The sequence below is a fragment of the Rattus rattus genome, chromosome 5 (assembly GCF_011064425.1).
Source record: "Rattus rattus isolate New Zealand chromosome 5, Rrattus_CSIRO_v1, whole genome shotgun sequence".
NCBI classification, from domain to species: domain Eukaryota; kingdom Metazoa; phylum Chordata; class Mammalia; order Rodentia; family Muridae; genus Rattus; species Rattus rattus.
Window position 1 is genome coordinate 27,086,280 of NC_046158.1, and position 24,356 is coordinate 27,110,635.

At 37.7% G+C, this 24,356-nt stretch overlaps 1 protein-coding gene across 1 annotated transcript in view; it reads left to right on the forward strand.

The window, feature by feature from the left end:
* Window positions 1-24,356, forward strand: part of Mbd5 (methyl-CpG binding domain protein 5) — a 137,223-nt gene that overhangs the window by 40,387 nt on the left and 72,480 nt on the right. Inside the window, exon 2 of the mRNA XM_032903262.1 lies at window positions 15,932-16,108. The gene's annotated coding sequence lies outside the window, so the exon portion shown is untranslated. The remainder of the gene's footprint in view (window positions 1-15,931; window positions 16,109-24,356) is intronic.

Consider the following 24,356-nt stretch of genomic DNA (forward strand, 5'->3'; position numbering starts at 1 on the left):
GTTCATCCAATCTTAGCTCTTTATAATTCAGCAGTAGACTTTTGCATTGTTAGGCCTTACACTAGTGTTCAAAAATACCCTGCCTTTAAAAAACAATCTTTGTCGTGAATTAATTCTGTGTGTAGGTCTGTGGGCACGTGTGTCATGGCAAAAGTGGGAAAATAAGGACAATTTGCAGAATTAATTCTCTCCTTCTGCTATCAGATTACCAAGCTTGGAAGCAGCGGCATCTACCACTAAGCCCTCTCACCCACCCCCTCACATTTTGGTTATTATCTGAAAGTCACATTGACAACATGTTCATACTTAAAATATTAAAATTAACATTTCAAGTTTATATTAAAGTGCTGTCTTTAAAACATGAGAATCAGTTGGGGATTTAGCTCAGTGGTAGAGCGCTTGCCTAGCAAGTGCAAGGCCCTGGGTTGGGTCCCCAGCTCTGAAAAAAAAAAAAAAAAAAAAAAAAAAAAAAAAAAAACATGAGAATCGGGAGTCTGGGGAGACAGAGTTCAGTCAGCAAAGACACTGCCACTCAAGCCTTGGGACTTGATTTCAGATCCCAGCACACATATGAAATGTTGGGCTTAGGAGCATACACTTCTAGTCCTGGCACCAAGAAGGCAGAGATAGGAGATCACTGGAATCTGCCAACCAGTCTACAAGGATCAGTGAGCCCAACCTGTGGCCCACATACACACACACACACACACACACACACACACACACACACACACACACACACACACACACACACAGAGGATGAGAGGGAGGGAGGGAGGAGATAAGGAAAAACAAGAAGTATTACAAGCTTGTCTTTGGAATTACTTTTACTAGAAACAAATAATATTAGTAACTGAAGTTTGAAGACCTCAGGATCATTTTCTGATCTCTCGTAAATCCCTGTTTGTCCCTCTTGTTTTGGGTGTGAAAACACATAATCATATTTTTGTTGCTTTTAATAAATGATTTGTATGTCATCATCTATTCTTAAATTCCAAGCAAATTTTTCTGATAAAAATAATGAATTAATTGTAGTGCTACTGCTTAGGAATGACCTTTGTCTGCATCATCACCAGACACAGATGATTGGCTGATATAACTCACCACTTCTATCCCGAAGATACTAAAATGAAAATATTAAAATATATCCCAGTTGATTTTTAAAACAAAATCACAGTAAAGTCTTCAAACAGTACCAATAGTTAGGAATGAAGAAGACTTTTATCATTTTATTCTTTATCAGTTGCCATGGAAATTTTTTACTAATATTAGATTGATTTACCCCAAAATAAAATTGCTTGCAACATTTTATTTCCCAGTGTTCCTAAAGACTAAGAAGCCAGCTTCAGCATTTTAACCTCAAATGCTTTTCAGATCCCCGGGAGCTTCTCAGTTCTGGGTGTTCTTGAAACTTAACTGCAACTCACTGACGTGTTCAATGTTAGTATCAAGGTCATGCTCTCTTTTTGTTCTTTATTGGTGCAAAAATAAATTTTTAAGCTTTCTGAAGGAAAGCAAGGCAAAACTTTGAATTATACACTGGAGAATGCCAAAGGCATTTACATAATAAACATGTTAAAATCAAATGTTTTCAGCAAGCCTTCAATATAATGATCTGGGTGTTTTTGTTATTATTTTTTTTTTTACTGTAAAATAGCAGATAAGACAACAATATGAGTCTTTGTATGGTTTAGGTATCAGAGTAACTGTGGCTTCATAAACCAAATCGGGTAGTGTTTCTTCTCTTTCTGTTTTATGGAATAGTTTGAGAAGTACTGCTATTAGATCTTTGAAGGTCTGATAGAATTCTGTACTAAAACCATCTGGTCCTAGGATTTTTGGGTTTTGCAGGGGTTGTTTTTTGTTTGTTTGTTGTTTTGTTTTGGGAGGGGGTTGTTGTTTTGTTTGTTTTTTGGTTGGGAGACGTCTAGTGACTGCATCTATTTCCTTGGGGGGTCATGAAGCTGTTTAGATGGTTTATCTAATCCTGATTTAACTTTGGTACCTGGTATCTGTCTAGAAAATCATCCATTTCATCCAGGTTTTCCAGTTTTGTTCAGTATAGACTTTTGTAATAGGATCTGATAATTTTAATAATTTCTTCAGTTTCTGTTGTTAGTTTCCCTTTTCATTCCTGATTTTGTTAATTTCGATACTGTTTCTGTGCCCTCTGGTTAGTCTGGCTAAGGGTTTATCTATCTTGTTGATTTTCGAGAAGAACCAGCTCCTGGTTTTGTTGATTCTTTATATAGTTTTGTTGTTGTTGTTGCTGTTGTTGACTTGACCTACTTGTTTGATTTCAGCCCTGAGTTTGATTATTTCCCGCAGTCTATTCCTCTTGGATGTATTTGCTTCTTTTTCTTCTAGAGCTTTCAGATGTACTGTTAAGCTGCTTGTGTATGTAGAATACATGGGATTAATTTATTGTCCTTGTATCTGTTGAGGTTTGTTTTGTGTCAAAATATATGGTTGATTTTTGAGAAGGTACCATGAGCGCTGAGAAGAAAGTATATTGTTTTGTTTGAGGGTGCAATGGTACACCCTAAAACATATCAGTTAAATACATTTGTTTCATAACTCCTTTTAGTTTCACTGTGTCTCTGTTTAGTTTTTGTTTCTACGACCTGTCCATTGATGAGAATGGGATGCTGAAATCTCCTATTATTATTGTGTGAGCTTCAGTGTGTACTTTGAGCTTCAGTGATGTTTCTTTTACAAATGTGGGTGCCCTTGCATTTGGGTCATAGATGTTCAGAATTGAGAGTTCATCTTGGTGGATTTTTCCTTAGATGAATATGTAATGTTCTTCCTCACCTTTTTTGATAACTTTTGCCTAAGTAGATATTAGAATGGCTACTCCAGCTTGTTACCATTTGCTCTGAAAATTTTTCCCATCGTTTTACTTTGATGTGGGAGGGGGTGGGGAGTAACCTGGAAATGGGATAATGAGATCTAAATAAATGGAATGATTAATAATAATAATAATAATAATAATAATAATAATAATAATAATAATAATCCCTCTATCCTCCCCACCTAATCCCTCCTATTGCCATCCAACTACCCCTAGCCTACCAGCAGAGTCTGTTCTATTTTTCTCTCCCAGAGAGATTCATGCATCCCCCTAGAGCTGGGTCTGTGGATTGTAGAGTGGTTACCTTTTTCTTACCAGCTAATATCCACTTATAAGCGAGTATACACCATGTTTGTCTTTCTGAGTCTAGTTTACCACACTCAGGATGATTTTTCTAGTTCTATCCATTTGCCTGATCAAGTTTATTGATGTCATTTTCCCTAACGACTGAGTACATTTTGTATATGCACCACATTTTCTTTATCCATCCTTTGGTTGAGGGAGATCTTGGTTGTTCTCAGCTTCTGGCTACTATAAGTGAACCTGCTATGAGCATGGCTGAGCAGGTGTTCATGTGGTAGGATGTCACAACTTTTGGGTATATGCCCAAGAGTGCTGCAGCTGAATTCCGAGGTGATGGGTTTCTGACTTTCTGAGAAACCACCATATTGACTTCCACAGAGGCTGTACAAGTTTTCCCTGGCACCAGCAATGGAAGAATGTTCCCCTTACACCACATCCTCACCAGCATGAGCTGTCACTTGTGTTATTGATCTTAGCCATTCTGACAGGTTTAAGATGGAATATCAAAGGAGTTTTGATTTGCATTTCCCTGATGGCTAGTGATGCTGAGCATTTTTAAGTGTTTCTCATCCATTTGAGATTCCTCTATTGAAAATTATCTGCTTTAGTTCTGTCTCCTAGAGCTTATTTTAATTGGATTGTTGGGTTTGCTGATGCCTAGAATCTCATTCTTCACATATTTTCAATATTAACCCACCATGGGCTATGGACTTACTGAAAATCTTTTTCCATTCTGTAGGCTGCCATTTTGTTCTTTTTACAGTGTCCTTGTCCTTCCATAACCTTTCCGGTTTCATTTAGTAATTGTTGTTTTTAGTACCTTTTCTATTAGTGTTGTGTTCAGAAAATTGTCTACTGTGCCGATGAGATATGCTTAAGGCTGTTCCCCACTTTCTCTTCTGTCAGGTTCAGTGTATCAGACTTAATATTAAGGTCTTTGATCCACCTGAGTTTTGTGCTAAGTGATAAATGTGCTGCCCAGTAGATAAGCACCATTTGTTGAACGTGCTTTCCTTTTCCATTATGTCCTTTGGCTTCTTTATTAAAGAAATCAGCTGTGCAGATTTATGTCCATCTTCAATTCGATTGCATTGATCAACGAGTCTGTTTTAATGTCAGTACCACGTGGGGGTTGGGAGGATTGTTTGTTTGTTTAATTAGAGCTGTGTGGTTCAGCTTGAACGCAGGTGTGGTGAAACCCTTAGAAGTGCTTTCCTTGTTCAGGATCATTTTACCTGTGCTGGGGTCTGGGTTTTGTTTTGTTTTTCATATGAAGCTTAAATATTGCCCTTTCAAGGTCTGTAAAGAACTGTATTGGAGTTTTAATGGAGATTGCCTTGGATCCATACATTGTTTTTGGTAGGATGACCACTTTTATGTAATTGTATTAATTTTACCAATCCATGAGCAAAGATGGCATTTTATATAATCACAGCTATTGTAAAAGTGGTCCTTTCCCTGACTTCTTTCTCAGCCCACTTGTCATTTGTGTATAGAAGAACTACTGTTTGAGGGGTTCTGGTTGGCTTTGTTGTTGTTTTCTTGTTGCTGGTTTGTTTCTACATTAATCTTATGTCCAGCCACATTGATGAAGTGGTGTTACCAGCTGTTGGAGTTCCCTGGTAGAATTCTTGGGGTCACTTATGTATACTATCATATCACCTGCAAATAAGAATACTCTGACTTCTTCCTTTCCTGTTTGTATCCACTTCATCTCCTTCAGCTGTCTTACTGCTCTAATTAAAACTTAAAGACTATATTGAATAGATATGGAGAGCGTATACAGCATTGTCATGAACCTGATTTTAGTGGAATTGCTTTGAAAGGATTTGCCAAAAGAGGCAGAGGCAGGAGGATCATGACTTCGAGGCCAGTGTGGGCTACACATATTAACTGATTTTTTTTTTTTTTAAACTATCCCTGCATCTATGGCCTGAAGGGTACTCCAGCTGGTAGATGATAATTTGGGTATGTTCTTGGAGTCAGTTTGTGAGTATTTTGTTGTTGTTGTTGTTGTTGTTGTTGTTGTTTGAGTTGTATCCATTCTTTTTTTCTTTCTTCTTCATTTTTTTTCTCCATCTTTATTAACTTGGGTATTTCTTATTTACATTACAATTGTTATTCCCTTTCCCAGTTTCCAGGCCAACATCCCCCTCACCCCTCCCCTCCGCTTCTATATGTGTGTTCCCCTCCCCCCATTACCGCCCTCCCACAACAATCACGTTCACTGGGGGTCTAGTCTTGGCAGGACCAAGGGCTTCCCCTTCCACTGGTGCTCTTACTAGGCTATTCATTGCTACCTATGAGGTTAGAGCCCAGGGTCAGTCCATGTATAGTCTTTGCGTAGTGGCTTAGTCCCTGGAAGCTCTGGTTGGTTGGCATTGTTGTTTATATGGGGTCTCGAGCCCCTTCAAGCTCTTTCAGCCCTTTCTCTGATTCCTTCAACGAGGGTCCCGTTCTCAGTTCAGTGGTTTGCTGCTGGCATTCCCCTATGTCTTGGTTTCTGTTGCTTGGGTTCCTGTGCTTGCCTCTCGCCATCAAGTTGTCTTTGGTGTTACCTTGTTGTGCTATTTCTGACAGTGGCTAGACCGTCCTATAGGCCTGTGTGTCAGGAGTGCTGTATACCTGTTTTCCTGTTTTCTTTCAGCCAGTTATGGGAACAGAGTGTTCTGCTTTCTGGCATGTAGTCATTCCTGTCTACTGGTCTTCAGCTGTTCCTGTGGGCGTGTGTCCTTAGTCCACCAGGCAGGTCACTTGGAGCAGAAAAGTTGGTCTTACCTGTGGTCCTGGGCCTGAAGTCGCTCCTCAGTTGCTGCATTTCAGCTCTCTGTGAGGGCAGCAACCCAGAAGGGCCTGAGCCACCTTCTCCTAGGTCCCTGTGCACAGCGGGCCCAGATGGCATTTTCCTCTGGAGTCAGAAATGTGGGCAAAGAGTAGTCTTCTCTGGCTTCCCAGGCGTGTCGGCCCCTCTGAAGGTCTAGCTCTCTGTCCCACAGGATTTGGGTGCAGGGAGCTGTTTACCCTGTCCCTTCAGATCCGGGCGAGGTCTGGGCTGCAGCGCTTCTGCAGCTTGAGTGCCCCTATCTTCCTGTTCCCAGAGGCCCTATATAGTTTCCTCTTGGGCCAGGGATGTGGGCAAGAGTGGGCAGTGCTGGTGGTCTCTCCTGCCCTGTAGTATCAGGATTGCCCACACTTCTGGGCGATCCCCTCTCTCCCATGGGGTTTGGGAGCAGGGAGCTGTTGGCCGGGATCAGCGAGGTTCGGTCTCCAGCAGTTTGTGAGTATTTTATTGACTATTTTTGCATCTATATTCATGCAGTTTATAATTCTCTTTCTTTGTTGAGTCTATGTATGGTTTGGGTATCAGGGTGACTATAGCCTCATAAGATGCATCTGGCAATGTTCCTTATTTATCTATTGTATGGAATAGTTTGAGGGGTACGGGCGTTAGCTCTTCTTTGAAAGTCTAGTAGAATTCTGCTCTAAAACTTTCTGGCCTTGGGCTCCCCCCACCCCCCTTGGTTGTTGAACTTTTATTGACTGCTTCTATTTCCTTAGGGGTTACAGGTCTTTTTAAGTAGTTCATCTGATTTTGATTTAACTGTGACCATTAGTATCTCTTTAGAAAATTACCCATTACTTTTAGATTTTCCAATTTTGTGTAGTACAGGTTTTAAAAGTAGAGCCTGATAATTCTTTGAATTTCCTCAATGTCTGGTGTTATGCTTCTCTTTTCCTTTCTGGTTTTGTTAATATTGGATATTCTCTCTGTTTTTAGTTGTTTTGGATAAGCGTTTATCTTTTCTGCTGACTTTTCTCAAGGAACCAACTCTTTCTTTCTATTGTTCTTCTGTCTCTATTTTGTTGATTTCAGCCCTAAGTTTGATTATTTCCTGACATCTCCTCCTTGGGTATACTTACTTCTTATTGTTCTAGAGCTTTTTGTAGTATGAGATCTCTCAATTTTTTTTTTTTTTTTTTTTTTTTTTACTGTAGGTACTTTGTCTAGAAAATTCCTCTCAGCAGCATTGTCACTGTGTCCCATAAGTTTGGGCATGGTGTACATTCATTTACATTGAATTCTAGGAAGCCTTTTAGTTTCTTTATTTCTTCCTTCATCCAGTTTTCATTCAGTACACAATTGTTTAGTTTCTATGAGTTTGTAGGCTTTCTGTTGTTTCTCTTGTTGTTGAATCAGTGGTGGTCTGATAGGATGTAGGGTGTTATTTCACTTTTCTTATATCTGCTGAGACTTGTTTTGTGACCCAGTCTTTTTCAATTTTGGAGAAAGTTTGAGGTGCTAAGAAGAAGGTATATTCACAATTTTGTGCTTGGGTGAAATACTTCGTAGATATCTGTTACGTCTATTTGGTTCATTCTGGCTGTTAGCTCCAAGGTTTCTCTGTTTAGTTTTCATCTGGATGACCTGTCATTGATGAGAGTGGGTATTGAAATCTCTTATTATCAATGTATGCAAGTCAATGTGTGACTTAAGATAATGTAGTATTTCTTCTACAAACTTGGGGTTCCCTTGCACTCAAAGCTTTGATGTTAAGAATTGAAACATCATCTCTGGTGGATTTTTTTTTCTTTGATACTCATTGGATGTCTTTCCATATCTCTTGATCAATTTTAGTTTAAAGTCTAGTTTGTTAGATATTAGAATGGCTACACCAGCTTACTCTTAGGACCATTTGCTTGTAAAAATCTTTTTCTAACCCTTTACTCTGAGTAATATTGAACTTTGATTTTTAGGTGTGTTTCTTGTATATAACAGAGGAGTGGATCCTCTTACTCTGTGCCTTTTTATTAGGGAATTGAATCCATTGATATTGAGAGATATCAGTGACCAATGATTGTTAACTCCTGTTATTTTGGTGGTGGTTGAGGTAGTGGCATGTGCGTCTCTTCTTTTGGTTTAGCTGATGTGAGATTATTTCCTATATTTTTGAAGGTATAGGTAACTTCTGTGGATTGGTTTTTTTTTTTTTTTGGTTTTTTTTTTGTTTTTGGTTTTTTTTTTTTTTGTCTATCTCTCTCTACTACTTTCTGTATAGCTAGATTTGTAAAATGATAATAAATTCGACTTTATCATGGAATACGTTGTTTTCTCCATATATGGTAATTGAAAGTTTTGCTGGATATAGTAATATGAACTGGCATATGTGGTCTCTTAGAGGTATGCACAAAATCTACCCAAGGTCCTTCTGGATTTAGAGTATCCGTTGAGAAATTAGGTGTAATTCTTTGTTCATTTTTCATTAATCTATTTATTTATTCACTTTACATGCCAATATCAGCACCCTCCAGTCCTCTCAATACCCCCTTCACACAGCTCTTCTCCCATTTCTTCCTCCCCTTGTCTGAGAAGAGAGAGGCCATCCCCTGAGTATCACCCCACATTGGCATATCAAGTCACTGAAGGACTAGGCATATCCTCTCCCACTGAGGCCAGACAAGGCAGCCCATTTGTGGGAACAGGATCCACAAACAGACAACAGATTAGAGACAGACCCTGCTCCAATTGTTGGGGGTTCCCCTATGAAGACTAAGCTATACATTTGCCACATATGTGCAGGAGAGGCCTACGTCCAACCCATGCCCATTCTTTGTTCGGTGGTCCAGTCTCTGGGATCCCCTGAGGGTCCGGGTTGGTTCCTCAACTTTCACAAGACTCCCAAGGTCCCACAGCTCAAGCTGTGGTTCTCTGCATCTGTTTCCATTGGCTGCTGCTGTAAGAATCCTCTCAAAGGACAGATATGCTATGTCTCCAAGCATGACAAAACATCATCAATAGTGTCAGGGATTCATTCTTTCCCATGGGATAGGTCTCAAGTTGGGCCAGTCATTGGTTGGCCATTCCCTCCATCTCTGCTCTTTCTTTGTCCCTGAACATCTTATCGACAGGACACATTTTGGGTTAAAGGTTTGTGGGTGGGTTGCTGTCCTTGTCCTGCCACTGGGAGTTCTGCTTGGCTACAAGAGGTGGGCACTTCAGGATCCATATCCCCCAGTGCCATGTGTCTCAGCAAGTCACCATATAGACTTCCTGGGGCCTCCCCCATCCCAGGTGTCTGACACATCCTAGAATTGCCCTCCCCTTGCCCACAGCCAGTTTCTGTTCTCTCTCCCCTGCTCTCCCTATACCTCATTCCTCCACATTCTCCTCCCCATCCCCTCCCCACCCACATCAGATAGCTATTTTATTTCCCCTTCTTAGAACAATTCAGACATCCTCCCTCAGCCCCTCCTAATTATTTGGCTTCTTTGGGCCTGGGCGTTGTAGCATATTTATCCTATACTTTCTGTCTAATATCTACTTATAAATGAGTATACACCATGCATTTCCTTTTGGATCTGGGTTACCTCACTCACAGCGATATTTTCTAGTTCCATCCATTTGACTGCAAAATTCATGATGTCCTTGTTTTTAATAGCTGAGTAGTATTCTATTGTGCAAATGAACTACATTGTCTTTATTCTTTCTTCAGTTGAGGGATATTTGGGTTATTTTCATTTTCTAGTTATTATGAATAAAGCTGCTATGAACATAATTGAGCTGCTATGAACATAATTGTGGTATAGTGAAATATCTTCTGTGTATATGCCCAAAAGTGGTATAGCTAGGTCTTAAGGTATATATACTCAGGGTATCACTGGGTCTTGAGATAAAACTATTCCCAACTTTTGTTATACTAATTTGCACTCCCCTCAGCAATGGAGGAATGTTCCCCTTCCTCCTTATCCTCACCAGCATGTGCTATGCCTTGAGTTTTTGATCTTAGCCATTCTGATGTGGTGTAAGGTGTAATCTCAAGGTCATTTTGATTTACATATCCCTGATGACTAAGGATGTTGAACGTTTCAAATGTTTCTTGGCCAGTAGAGATTCATTACTCTGTTGAGAATTCTGTTTAGCTCTGTACTCCACCAGAGAACTCCTACAGCTGATAAACCCCTTCAGCAAAGTGGCTGGGTACAAAATTAAGTCAAGGAAATCAGTAGCACTCCTTTATACAAATGATAAATGAGCTGAGAAAGAAAATTAGGGAGATAACACTCTTTACAAAAGATATGAATAATATAAAAATATCTTGGTGTAACTAACCAAGCAAGAGAAAGATCTGTATGACAAGAACTTCAAGTTCCTGAAGAAAGAAATTGAAGAATATATAAGAAGATTGAAAGTTCTCTCATGCTCATGGATAGGTAGGATTAACATAGTGAAGATGGCCATCTTACCAAAAGTCATCTACAGATTCAATGCACTTCCCATCAAAACTCCAACACAATTCTTTGCAGACTTTGAAAGAGCAATACTCACCTTCATATGGAAAAACAAAAAAACCAACATGGCTAAAACAATTCTGTACAATAAAAGAACAGATTTGTTGATCAGTGCAATCAAATTGAAGACCCAGAAATAAATTGACACATACCTATGGACATTTGACTTTTAACAAAGAAGCCAAAAACCCCACAATAGAAAAGGAGGAGCATCTTCAAGAAATGGTGCTGGTCTAACTGGTTGTCTGCATATAGAAGAATGTGAATTGACCCATTCTTATCTCTGTGTCCAAGTGGATCAAAGACCTCAACATAAAGCCAGATACACTAAATCTAATAGAACAGAAAGTGATGAATAGCCTTGAACCCATTGGTACAGGAAACAACTTCCTGAACAAAACACCCATAGCTCTGGCACTAAGATCAACAATTAATAAATGGGACCTCATGAAACTCAAAAACTTCTGTAAGACAAAGGATACCATCAATAGGACAAAAGGACAGCCTTAATATTGGGAAAGATCTCACCAACCCTACATCTGACAGAAGCTCTTTATCATTATTTTGACCTCATTTGTTGTGGGTCTGCATAAATGGGTAATCACTTGTTTGGTGCTTTGGAGGGTTTGGGTGATTCTAGAAACATGTTCATGCTTCAGATTTTCTAACTTAATGGAGTCTTAAAGGTCTAGGTTTTTAAAGAATTTGCCTATAGTAGTCTGAGTTTCTTTGGTGTTGGTTGTAGTGTTTATTTGTTCATCTCTGTTTATTTGTTCAGGTTCTTTCTCTCTTTGAGCTGACTGGGCCAAGGATCTATCAATCTTGTTTTCTCCAAGAACTACCTCTTAGATTCATTGATTAATTGTATTATTAGCCATGTCTATTTTATTAATTTCCTGTTTGATTTTTATTATTTCTTACAGTATACTGAGGTTTGCATTTTGTTCTTGTTTCTTCAAATTCTTCGGTTGCATCATTGTTGCTTACCAGGTGCCTTCTGATTTTTAACGTAGTGCTTAAAGCAATTTCTCTCTTAGGGCTGCCTTTAATGTGTCCTATAAGTTTAGTTTTGTTATATTTTTAATTTTTATTTAATTCTTGGAATTTGTTTGTTTGTTTGTTTGATTCCTGACTTGTTGTTTGGCCCAATTTTCATTCAGTACTGAGTTGTTTAATCTCTGTATAATTCTGTACTTACTGGAGATTTGTCTGTTGTTTATATTCAGTTTCATTGCATTACAGTAGATAGGATTTATGAAGTCAATCAGATCTTCTCTATTTTTTAATATTTGTTTTCTTGTCCCAATATGTAATCTATTTTAAAGGAACTTTAGTAGGCTACTGTCTAGGATGTATTTTCTTTTGTGTTTCTGTGAAGTATTCTGTATATACCTTTTATATTCTTTCATGTATGGTTCTATTTAATGATTTATTTATAAATTTATGAGTGTTTTGCCTATATGTATGTACAATAAGTACTCTGTGCATGCCTAATATCTACAGAGGCCAGAAGAGGGCATCACATACCTTGAAACTAGAGTTAAGGAAGGTTGTCAGCCACATTGTGTATACTGGGAACTGAACAGGTACTGTGGAAATCCAACAAGCTCTATTAACCATTGAGCCATCTCTCTATCCCTACATGAAGCCATTTATTTCTATCTTCATGTCCAAAAAAATACTTTTTATGAAAATGGGTGTGTTTCTGTTGAATTTTGTGCCTGAGTTTGGTGCATATGTGTTTAGGATTATAATGTCTACTCAGTTGATTGTTTCTTTAATTAGAACTATTTTTCTTTATCTCTCCTGACTTGTTTAGTATGAAGTCTATTCATCAGACACTAATATACAGAAGCCTGCTTCCTTCCTGATCACGTTGGCTTAGAATATTTTTCCATCCTTTTACTTTACGGTGACTCCTATTTTGAAGATGAGACAGATTTCTGGAAGACAGCTGAAAGATGCTTTTTACTACTTAACCCATTCAACTAACCTGTCTTTTAACTGAGAAATTAAGGTTACTAAATTGAAAGATAGTAATGAATGATGTGTGTTGATTGCACTCACTTTTGTTTGTTTTGCTGACTGTCCTTAGTCCTTCTGTTCTTCTTAGTAATTACAGCTCCATTTGTCTTCCTCCCACATTCTTTCCGCTATGCTTATTCTTCTCTGGTCTGAAATATTGTTTCCAGTATTATTTTATTACTTTTACTTTTTTGAGATTATAATCCCATCATTTTCTCCCTTCCCTCTCCTTCCCATCCTCCAAAACCTGTCGTATGTTCTTTTCTTTTCAACCCATGGCCTCTCTCATTACTTGTTGTTACATACATACTTACATACATTCCTATACAGACAGGTCCAAGCTGCTCAGCATGCATAATGTACTTGGACATATGTTTTCAGCACTTACTATTGCCATTAGATAACCAATCAGTGTTTTCTTCACAGGGGAAGACTACCCCCAGCCCCCGCCCGCCCCTCAGCAATCCTTGATTGCCTGTTGTTCTTCGTGTAGGAAGGAGTCCTCTTAGACTTTTCATCTGTGTTAGCATGTGTTTTATGTTCTTGTTAGGGTCTTGTTAAGGAAGTCATGTTGATAAGACTTCCCAGATTTAGTTTCTGGTGTAAAAGATATTTAACTGAGTGCTTACTTACAGTTTCAGAGATCAAAGCTATTATTATCATGGTGGGCGTACGGCAACAAACATGGCAGGCATGGTGCTGGAAAAGCACTTGAGCTACATCTGATCTACATTCCGAGACAGGCAAAGAGACTGAGCCTGGTGTGGGCTTTTGAGGTCTCAAAGCCCACCCCCAGTAACATACTTCCTCCAACAAAGCCATACCTCCCAATCCTTCTCAAATAGTACCAGCCTATGGGAACTAAGCCTATGGGGCCATTCTTTTTGTTTGTTTGGTTGGCTGGCTGGCTGGATGGCTGGCTAGCTTTTTAGAGACAGGGTTTCCCTGTGTAGCCCTGTCTGCCTGGAACTTTTTCTGTAGATCAGGCCGGCCTTGAATGCAGAGATCCACCTGCTCTGTCTTCTGAATGCTGGGATTAAAGGCCTGTGCCACCATCTGCCAGCTATAGAGGGCCATTGTCATTCAAACCACCATACATTCCTAGGACACATAATCTCATAGCAAACTCCCTTTTCCTGTCTAACACAGTCTTTAGCCTCTCTTCCACAATGATCTCTGAGCCTTTGGTGTGGAAGTTGTGAGTAGATGTATCTTTTGGGCTGGGCCCCACAACTCTGCATTTTGATAGGTTGTACTTTTTCATAATGGGAAATGTCTTTGGCAAAGAGAAGTTTCCTTGAGTAGTGATGACTACTATTATCTGTGGGTACAAGGACAAATGTTCAGAATGTAGTCAGGGACTATGCTGGTTAAGCAGAGGGTGTATATTCTCCAGGATCCATGACTTCACTAGCACTGAAAATTTGGTTAAGTTTTTGATAGCAATCATGATTTCCCTTTTACTTTTAATAGGTCTTAAGTCCACTTAGAGAGCTTTTGGTTACCACCAAATTAAGCATACCACTACTGTACCCTTAGGCTTATCATAACATGGAGATTTATTGTTAGGGTTCATAGGTATCAGAGCTGGGTAGGTAGAACAATTGGTTACTTCCTTCCTTTTGAAGTTTGTGTTGCGCCTTCTGGTACCATGAAAACTAGTCCTCAGGAAGGAAGCTTTCAGGTCAGTTCCAGTTCATGGTATAGTGTTATAAACATTACAGTAATGTTTAGTTAGGCCTCTATTGTGATGGTGGGGAGGAAAGATGTGTTGGTATTTTAGACAAATTTTGTCAGTTGAGCAATGAATCATGAAATACAAGGATGTATTATATTATGTCCTAGGTATTCTTCATGCTTCTACCTTGCTTTGATTAAGTTTTCACTGAAAGAAGAACTGTATTCTGTAGCCCACTATCTTACAGAGAGGGTGATGAACATGGCAAGGATATGCTTAATGATCACTGGTATTTAGGATCCACTCAGAAAATATCTTTCAGAAAACATTTTAACTCAAGCATTTGTTAAGTACTTTGTGTCTTGGAGTGGGGAAGCATGCTGCAAAGCTAGTCTTTGAGAAGTTATTGAACTCAAAACAAAAATTCTCAAGGATTTCTGTCTGTTATAATGTCTACTGCATCACTGTGCTTACAGTGCTTGCCTTCTGTTTAGAGGAGACAAATAGGAATATGATAAACAGTAAAATGTATGAATGCCAGATAATGATAACACTTGGGGTAAAAAGTCTATGTGAAATATACCGAAACTAGAAAGATGGTAAAGTTGCCTCCCTTCTCTGGCATTAGTTTCACTCTATTATAAAAATGCTAAAAGCATTTGCCTTGTAGAGTTGTACTGAAGTAAATGACTTAACATACGTATGTGTAAAGTATCTGACATGTTTCTAGTTGATAACATAATCCTTATATCATTCATGTATTTGGCTGTTTAGCACTGTACCAATATCTTTCCTTCACTCAGTATTCCTTCCATAAAGAAGGATATAGTCTCCTATATCTTGAAACTACATTGTCTAGTACACCCTGGCCTGTGTTTTGCCCCCTTTGACCTGTTTGTGTGTTTGTTCTTGTGTGTAAGATAGGGATACCTTTAGCCAAAGCTTGCCTCAAATTCATTTTATATCCAAGGTTGACTTTGAACTCTTGAGCCTCCCAAGTACTATTGTACCCAGCTTCCTTTTCAACTTTTGCTTATATGCATGAATTTCTAATATTCCTTTCCACAGAAATAAATAGCCATTCCTTATTAATATGTTCTGAAGATCTCACATCATCACTTTACATTTCAAAAATCAAGCAAATAGCCAAAACTTTATCCCTTACCATATCACAAAGTTAAAGTTCTGACAAAATGATTGAATATCTGCTAAAAATGAGTTCAGTGTTGGAATGTTATCAGTAGAAATGTAAACTCTTTCATATTAATATTTTGGAATGGAAATGTTTTGAATGAAGTCAATGAAGTCTTTAGTCCCCTGATGACCTATTTTTACCTGCAAACCTCTGTACATTCCAAGATGTAGCCATAGCCCTTACCCTTGAAAAGTAGACTAGTTCTATGCTCTTCTAGCATTCCGTGCTTATCTCTACCATAGCCAGGACCATTAAATATTAACTTGGCTATCTAATTCCTCCCCTTCTCTTCCCATGTAGAAAGTACCTTAAGATGTGGATAAAGATGTGTGGAGAAGATCATGGCTGGGGGGTTCTCTATGTAAGTTACTGACTCAAAAATCACCAGGCTAAGGTCCAACTCAGCATTATTATGGCTCTTAACTGGTTTCATGGTGTCCCTGTACCTACAGAATGTGTGCTGGCCTATACCCTTCACCCTTTTAAGGAAATGAAAATATAGTTTAAATAATGAATAAAAACTAATCTTGCCTCTTACCAGGGCTAAAGTGGTGCTTCAGCCCCTATCTCAAAGTCCTTTCTCTTGCAGAAGTTGGAAACCTAACTGCCTACAGAGGCCAGAATGGTGGAATGAAACAGGAAGCCACTGAAGCAAGCTGGAGAGCCAAGCCCTTTCTGGAGGAGCAGCCACTGCTCTGCTCCAGATAACTGTGGCAAGGCAGGAATGTTGACCCACTCTTACCACACTAATGGTCCAGTTTCTCAGGTAAACAGGAATTGTATTTTTCATTGAAGTCTTTTGATTTAAATGTTTCAAATTAATTTTCTATTGTTATCATTTATAAACCCTGGATAAGAAACACTTTTGTAAGTGAGGTTTGATCCAAAGTGCTCCTGTTCGTAACCTGTTTATTTCTTTAATTTGTTTGTTAGAGACTTTATTTTCTTCAGGTTTGCCTTTATCTTCTGAGTTACTTTATACTTCGTGTTGGGCTTTTGAAGTTGCCTTCCCAGGCTTTAACTTAAGCACTTTGTGGTCAAGTTTTCCTTGGTAATCACACTTTCAGAGCCACTCTCAGCATTTCCAATGAGTATCAACACCATACAAAAATGATCTCATTCAAAACACTATGTATGACCTCACACAACATCTATAGACATCACTACTTATTTTGCTTCTGATGTTTGAGCTCACACACAATAAAGATCATTTATTTCATGTAGCTTATATGCTTTAGGGGATCCCTTTCTAAAATGCATACAAAAGCACTCTCTTCATCTTGTTTCTTGAGAGAACTTTTTAGAAGTTTTATCAGACCACAGTTATACAATATCTACTTATGTTGTCTGGAAATTGGCTGGATCTGAGTAGTCCTAAGGATTTGTACAAATGCTGAGACACAGTCTTGAATGATTATCTCACTGACTAAGTTGCTGCAATGTTTTCACATTAAGAGTAACCTGATTTTCATTTAAAATGCTTTTATATTTAAACACAACACCTAACCTTATAATACAAGAAAACATGGGGAAAAACATAATGGCATTTGCCTACAGCCAAAGGATGGAATCAGTGTGGAAGAGAAATCTGAAAGAGAAGATAACAAAAGCAAAACCAGACAGACAAGACTGCAGCGAACTGGAGTGTTGTTTGCACTCTGTTTCGTTGTAGGACAAAGAAAATAGTCAAAAAGTAGAAAAGGCAACCTACAGAATGGGAAAATGTATTTGCCAACTGTACAAACTGAAAAGGTTTTCAAAACCTTTGTTTTAAAAACTATAGCAAAATTAGTAATCAAATTCTTAAAAGAAATACTTTTTTCAGAAGAATTCAAGTTAAAACCATAGTAAGATGCCACTTCACTCCAGCAAGCATGGCTGTTATTGAACAAGTGCTGATGTAGACATAGAAAATGAAAACCCTACATACTGTTGGTGAGAAAGCAAATTAGCACAAAAACTAGAGTAGGACTTTTATCTGACACAGCAGTCTCATGATTGGGTATATATCCAAAGGATGGAATCAGTGTGTGGAAGAAATTTCCTTACTTATATATTGATTGTAGATACAGAGTGTGTGCATATGTATATATATATATGCAGATGAGTGTATATAAAGAAAATTTGATGCATACATAGAGTGGAATATACTGCAGCCATTACAAAGAACAAAATTCTACCATTTGCAACAACCTAGATAATAAGTATTACTTGAAGTGCAAAAGTTAGACAAAGCTAAATACCACGTGTTCTCACTCATTAGTGGAATCTAAAAATAAAACAATTAATCTCACAGAGGTAAAAAACATAGAATGGTAGTTGCCCATGACAGGGTTGGCTGTGAAAATAAGGTGTTGAGAAAAATGTTGGTCAAATGCAACATGATTACAATTAGATGGGATGGATAAATTTGAAGAGATTTATTGGGTAACTAGATGATAACTAAGTGGTTATTTTCAATAATAATTTGGCCTACATAAATTAACCTTCCTCTAAAGTAGCCAGAATACTACGAATACAAGAATAAAATGCAAAAACAACCACTGTTATCTTGTGTGTTTATATAACTATGCACAAGGATTTGTTATCATTATTCTTCATGAAAATCTTCATAATACTGAGAAACAAAAAAAGTAACATAATAGGACTAATATGTATAAATACATCACAGATAATTTTCGTTCTGAATAATAGTGTTTATCATTTTATAAATACCCTACGATAACCTATCATTTTTAAAACTAATTATGAAAAAGACTTAAGGATAAGTAGTTAAGACCAATTATTGATCAGTTTTTATATTAAGAAAAAAAAGGCATTGTTTACTTGTACATGCAGACCCTTCGTTTCCACACCCTTTTCTATATTTGTAAAGTTACAAAAGAAGGCTTTATGGGGAAGAAGTTCTGGGCCTCATCTCTTTTCTTTGCAATCAGGTAGAATGGCAAAAGGATAATCAAGAACATGTTGTGTTGTAACTCTTGTAAAAGAGGACAGGATATTACAAGAGAGAAATTACAAAGGGAGCCTAAATGTCCCGGGGTTTTGTTTGTTTGTTTGTTTGTTTTTGTTTTTGTCAACTTGACGTGAGCTAGGATTAACTGGGAAGAGGAACTTCAGTTGAAAAACTGCCTCCATCTGATTACCTGTAAGCACATCCATAAGGTATTTTCTTGATTGCTGATAAATCTGGGAGAGCTTAGCCCTTGGGGAGTAGTGGCACCCATAGGCAGGACATCCTGCATGATATAAAAGAACAGGCTGAGCAAGCCGTGAGGTACAAGCCAGCATGTAATGTTCCTCCATGGTCTCTGCTTCGGTTCCTGCTCCAGGTGCCTGCTTTGACTGCCTTCATGCAGGACTGAAAGCTGTAAGGTGAAGTAAACACTCCCCTCGCCAAGTTGCTGTGGTCATAGTGTATATCCAAACAGAAATGAAACTAGGACACTAACATAGACTTAAAATCCTCCAAAAACTGGAAAAATGAGAAAGGAAAAAAATGAGTGACATTTTTAAAAATGAAACAGATAAGGAATCCTTTAGTGATGGGCAAGAAGCTGGGGTGGGAAAGTGAAATCCAAGCAGAAAAGTAGCAGCGATCCCAGGGGCATTTAGCATACAGATGGCCTCTTCATTCAGATCATCCAGGTTAGGGGCTTCTGAGTCTCTTCATCCTCATCTTCTTTCAGAAAAAAGAAAAAAAAAAACATAAAAATAAATCGTAACAAGTCATAAGCACAAAACTTATAATGTTTTCGTTAGAGTTTCCCTTGTACTTCTGAGGAGCAGAAACCCATTCTATGGATATTATACTTAGGTTTTTAAAATAATTTTTTCTCAATTATAGAGCTGATATTTGCTTATTATACATAAAGTAAAAATAAAGAAAATATGTTCCTATTACCAAAGAACATACAGTAATTATTTGGAAGACACTAGTATCCTGTTCATGTACATTAGTAATTGGGAGCTTGCTGCTATCCTGTATTTATACTGACACATAATAATGATTTGAATACTACTATGTTCTAAGTATATAGTAGGTAACTGTTTTCCAAGAACAAGGTACACTATTATAATTTCTATGTTATGAGGAAGTAAGAATTAAGGCTTACACTATTGACCAATAGTGCTAACTATCCTCTCAGCTCTGTAAGCCAACTCTATTTTAGCCTTTTGTATCTTTCCAGTATAGTTTTTAGCTGCTCTGATACTAACAGTTCTGTAGATTTGCAGTTTACTACACAATCAGTTCAGCCGTATCATCCCTATTCCACAAGGTGGCCCCTCCATTCATTTTCCTGACAGGCCTCAGCTGATAGAGGCAGAAAGGTGGGCTTCTTTCTGTCTGCATTACTCTCTCTCTCTCTCTCTCTCTCTCTCTCTCTCTCTCTCTCTCTCTCTCTCTCTCTCCTTTTTCCTCCATTTTCCCATTTCTCTCTCTCTCTCTGAGTTAGCTGAGATTGTTGACAAGATAATGGCATTCCAAGGAAACAGAATGAGAAGCATGAGATGTCTTGATGTTTAGAAACAAACTGTCACATTTCACTGCAGATCACAAGGCCCAGTGAAACCAGAAAAATATTTGGGGCCACTTGCCCACGTACATAATTTAAGATTGGTTGGTTGGTTGGTTGGTTGGTTGGTTGGTTGGTTTTAGATTTGGGGTTTTGGCTTTCTAAGACATAGTTTCTCTGTGTAATCTTGGCTATTCTGTAACTCATTCTCTGTAGACCAGGCTGACACAAATTCACAGAAATCTGCCTGCCACTACCTTCCAAGTGCTGGGATTAAAGCATGTGCCATTACTGCCCAACAATTTAAGATTTCTATATGACACAAACATGGAATTTGCTAAAATTTTATAGTCAAAAGTCATTATCCTGGTTATAAGTATATATTCTTGGCCATAATGTTACCTTGACTTGAGTACCAAAACTCTTTTGAGCCTATCCCAAGACCTTAAGATTTGTGATGTATGACTAGCATGTCATTCTCATGTTTGTTCTATGGTTATTTTGCCTACATGTGTGTCTGTCCACCACTTGCGTGCTTGGTGCCCACAGAGGTCACAAAGGGCAATGGACTCCTCTCTAGAACAGGAGTTACATACCATCACAATCCACCATCAGGGTGCTAGGAATTGAGCCCTGTTCCTCTGAAGGAACAGCCAGTGTTCTTAATGGCTGGGCCACACAGGTTGTGAACTTTCGTTCTGAAAAAGCAGAACATCTAGAATTTGAGAATTGTAGTTGTCAACAAGAAAAGAAGGACTTCTTGAGGATGTTCTGGTACAACTGGTTAACGAAATACAGTTATGCTTATGTTTGTTGTAAGAAACAAAGCCTGGAATAGGGTTTTTGGGTCTCTTACAGAGGATGTATCAAAAACATGTTTTGCAAGAAGTGTCGACCAAGTCATTACAAATACCAATAATAACTAGTATAAATGGGTTAATATGTTTCAAAGATTTCTTTAAAATGACAAAAGATACGATGCTCATAAATAAAATCCATGACTTGAATAAATACATGAAGATTGGCAAGGGCTGGATAGGTGCAGTGAAGGACACATTTAAATAATTGATATTTTATGAAAAGGTAATTTGGGAAAGTGTGACCTATGGCTACTCTAACAAGTATAATTTAACAAATAGTAGAAAGGTTGTGGTTATTTCTTTTATTAGTCAAATGATAATTATGTTGTAGCCATTTAGATACAACTCTCTATAGTGCTAATAACGAATTTTATTCCAGTGACATTCATTGTTGTACATCTGAATGATGGGATGTAAGCACTGATGATTGTTATGTGTGACACTTACTATCAATTTGAAAAATAAAGATTCACTTTGCCCATGAATGATGGAAATAGACTTCCTACTTATAAATATTTCATGAGCCAAGTTTAAAATCATATTATATAAAGCTTGATGATAATTTATTGTATGACATATCATATAATTTCTACATTTTACTTAACCTACAGTCTCTTCCTGATAATTGAATCATCATTTGCTGTTAATTCTGTGCTACCATGTATCTAAGTTCATCCACCAAGCGTGAGACCAGTTAGTCATATGCAGCGATACAGAATATCATCATGCAAAAGCTAATTCATTATGTTTACTGTTAATAAAGTTTGTTTGACATCATTCCAATGACTATGACATTTTGAGTACTTTTATGAAGAATGGCTATTTAGTACTTTCATGATGTCATAGTCTCAGATATTTAGTCTTCATAGTTAACGTTGAGTATGACTTTTAAAGTACATTTAATAATGCATAATAAATTTATTTTTATGATAGCAAGAACATAAGTAAAACAGATTGAAAACGACTGTTGCATTAATAACACCATGTTAAAATGTAAGCATACCAACCAACCAGAGCTTCCAGGGACTAAGCCACTACCCGAAGACTGTACATGGACTGACCCTGGGCTCCAACTGCATAGGTAGCAATGAATAGCCTAGTAAGAGCACCAGTGGAAGGGGAAGCCATTGGTCCTGCCAAGACTGAACCCCCAGTGAACGTGATTGTTGGGGGGAGGGCAGAAATGGGGGGAGGATGGGGAGGGGAACACCCATAGAGAAGGGGAGCGGGAAGGGGAATAACAATCGAAATGTAAATAAGAAATACTCAAGTTAATAAAGATGAAAAAAATGTAAGCATAATTTTAGATTGCTGGCATTCACTTTCTAGTTTATTTATTAATATAATTAATATATGTTACTTAATAAAACTAATAGTTCACAAGTAAATATACTAGTCTTCATAGAAGCCTTGTCTTCCATACTGATATTGTTACTCAGAAGTTATGAGATCCTTAAAGATAAATCTAGAGGACAAAAATTACTTAGATTTTTTATCAACAAGCATATACTCACTGGCCTCTGTTAAAACATCTCTCATTATTTTATACTTGTGATGTTGAAAGGCATCATAAGTGTGATAAGAATCAGAATATAAAATCATGTTGACTATAAAGTGCACACTGAAGAAGAATTAACATAAGAACTATGAATATAGAAAGGATAGAGTGAGTCAAGATTCCTCTCAAAGTGTTTATATCCCTGTAAAAAGAGAATCAGTAAACAGATTAATACTGCTAGTAAGAATTAAAGAGGAAGTATCAGTGAATTGATTACAGATAAAGGAGTGTCCATACTTAATATAAATTATTGTTTGGGGAGAAGTAATATCTTACTTAAATTCTAAATGGTCAGAAGAAGCCAGGGCAACAAAGAAATCAAGCCACTGGACTTGAATTCTCTTAAAGTGAATTTTTAGAGACTTGATTTGTATACTGAAAGGAAGCAGGAAAAATGAAAACATTGGTAGAATTATAACAGTGATCTCCCTCACAACATGCATATTCGTAACTATACACATTTGACTTTCATCATTACAGAACTGTCTGTGAAATAAATACAGATTAGCCTGAAGCATAAACTGAACCTCGGATCCCAAATGCTAATGGCGAGGGGTTAGCTTGAATATCACAGTCTTTTCTCTTGTAACCTGTTTTCTGGGGTTTCGTGAAGCCACATAAACAAGATTGGTCTCGTGGGAAGGGAGGGAAGCAGGCCGTGGGTACAGGCTTGTCTGGAGCCCGGCAATGCTAAACTTGGAAAACAGGAGAAAGGGTTCAGCTTTTATACTGCAAGGTTTTTAAATATATATATATAGGACTGCACCTCTGATGATGGGTTGGTCTCCATAAGAGATAAGATTGCCAGAGTCCTGGAAGCAAGTAGAACATACTTTAATATTTTACAAAAGAACGCAATATTATTGGTATCAGAAGTTTTAGAAACATATGACCGTAAGTCCTGTCCTAGGATTTCTTTACACATTTAAGGAATGTCTGAAGTACCCAAAACTATACACTTGTATTTTAACAAAGAATTCTGGTGGATTATTAAGATTATATAATTATATGTGTAGGAACATTAACCAAATTTATTTATCATTATGAAAACTTGGAGAAAAGCTATGTCAACAAAATAAATGAAAGTAATTAAATTCCCAAAAATCCACCCCAATTATTGAAAGTAATATTTTGGGAAAATATTTAATACCATACAAAAGTGTCCAAGGGAAAAAAAAACTGGTAATGATTTAATACTTGAAAAAAGAGGATCTGGAGAGATGGCTCAGAGCACTTAACTATTCTTGTGGAGAACAAAAATGTAGTTTTCAGCACACATATGACAGACAGCTCAGAACTGTCCCCAACTCCAGTCGTGACATCCTCCTTTGGCCTCTGCAAGCACTGCATACATGTGCCATGCACATAGGCAAAACACTCACGCATAAATTAGGTCAGTTTCATATATAAATATGTGTATATAGGTCTCAAGAGACAGAAAACAAGATACATCAGTAAATGAAAAAATATTTAGAAGCAATACAGTTTAAGAACAATCAACAGTGTCTACATAATTAAACATATTTGGGCTCAGGGAACAAGAATCATGTCCCTCAGTAGCTGATTTCTTCAAATAGCTCTCCAACTTTGGCCATGTAAGAAATCCTAATTAAATTCAGTGAGTCACCAAAAATTTAAAATAAAACCATGAAAGTAGAAGGCAAAATGGATTTGGTAAGGGAGAAGAGAGGATAGTGGATAGGGACTTGGATCAAAGACCGTTTCATATGTGTGTATGTATGCGTGTGTACATATGTAAGTATAATTGCAAAAGAACAAATAATGTTCAGAATATATCACCCAACATGGGAATGTTATGCCAGTCTATAAATGACTGTATAGTAAGAAAAAAACAAATACCACTCAAGTATTAATTTAATGTTTGGGCACTGGTGAGATTTCTCAGCAGGTTAAACCTTGCCCTACATGCCTGGCAAGTTGAGTTACATCTCCAATCAGTAGCCTTCCTCTACACAAAAGAGAAACAAGCCGAGAAAGTCATTAGGGAAACGACACCCTTCATAATAGTCCCAAATAATATAAAATACCTCGGGATGACTTTAACCAAGCAAGTGTATG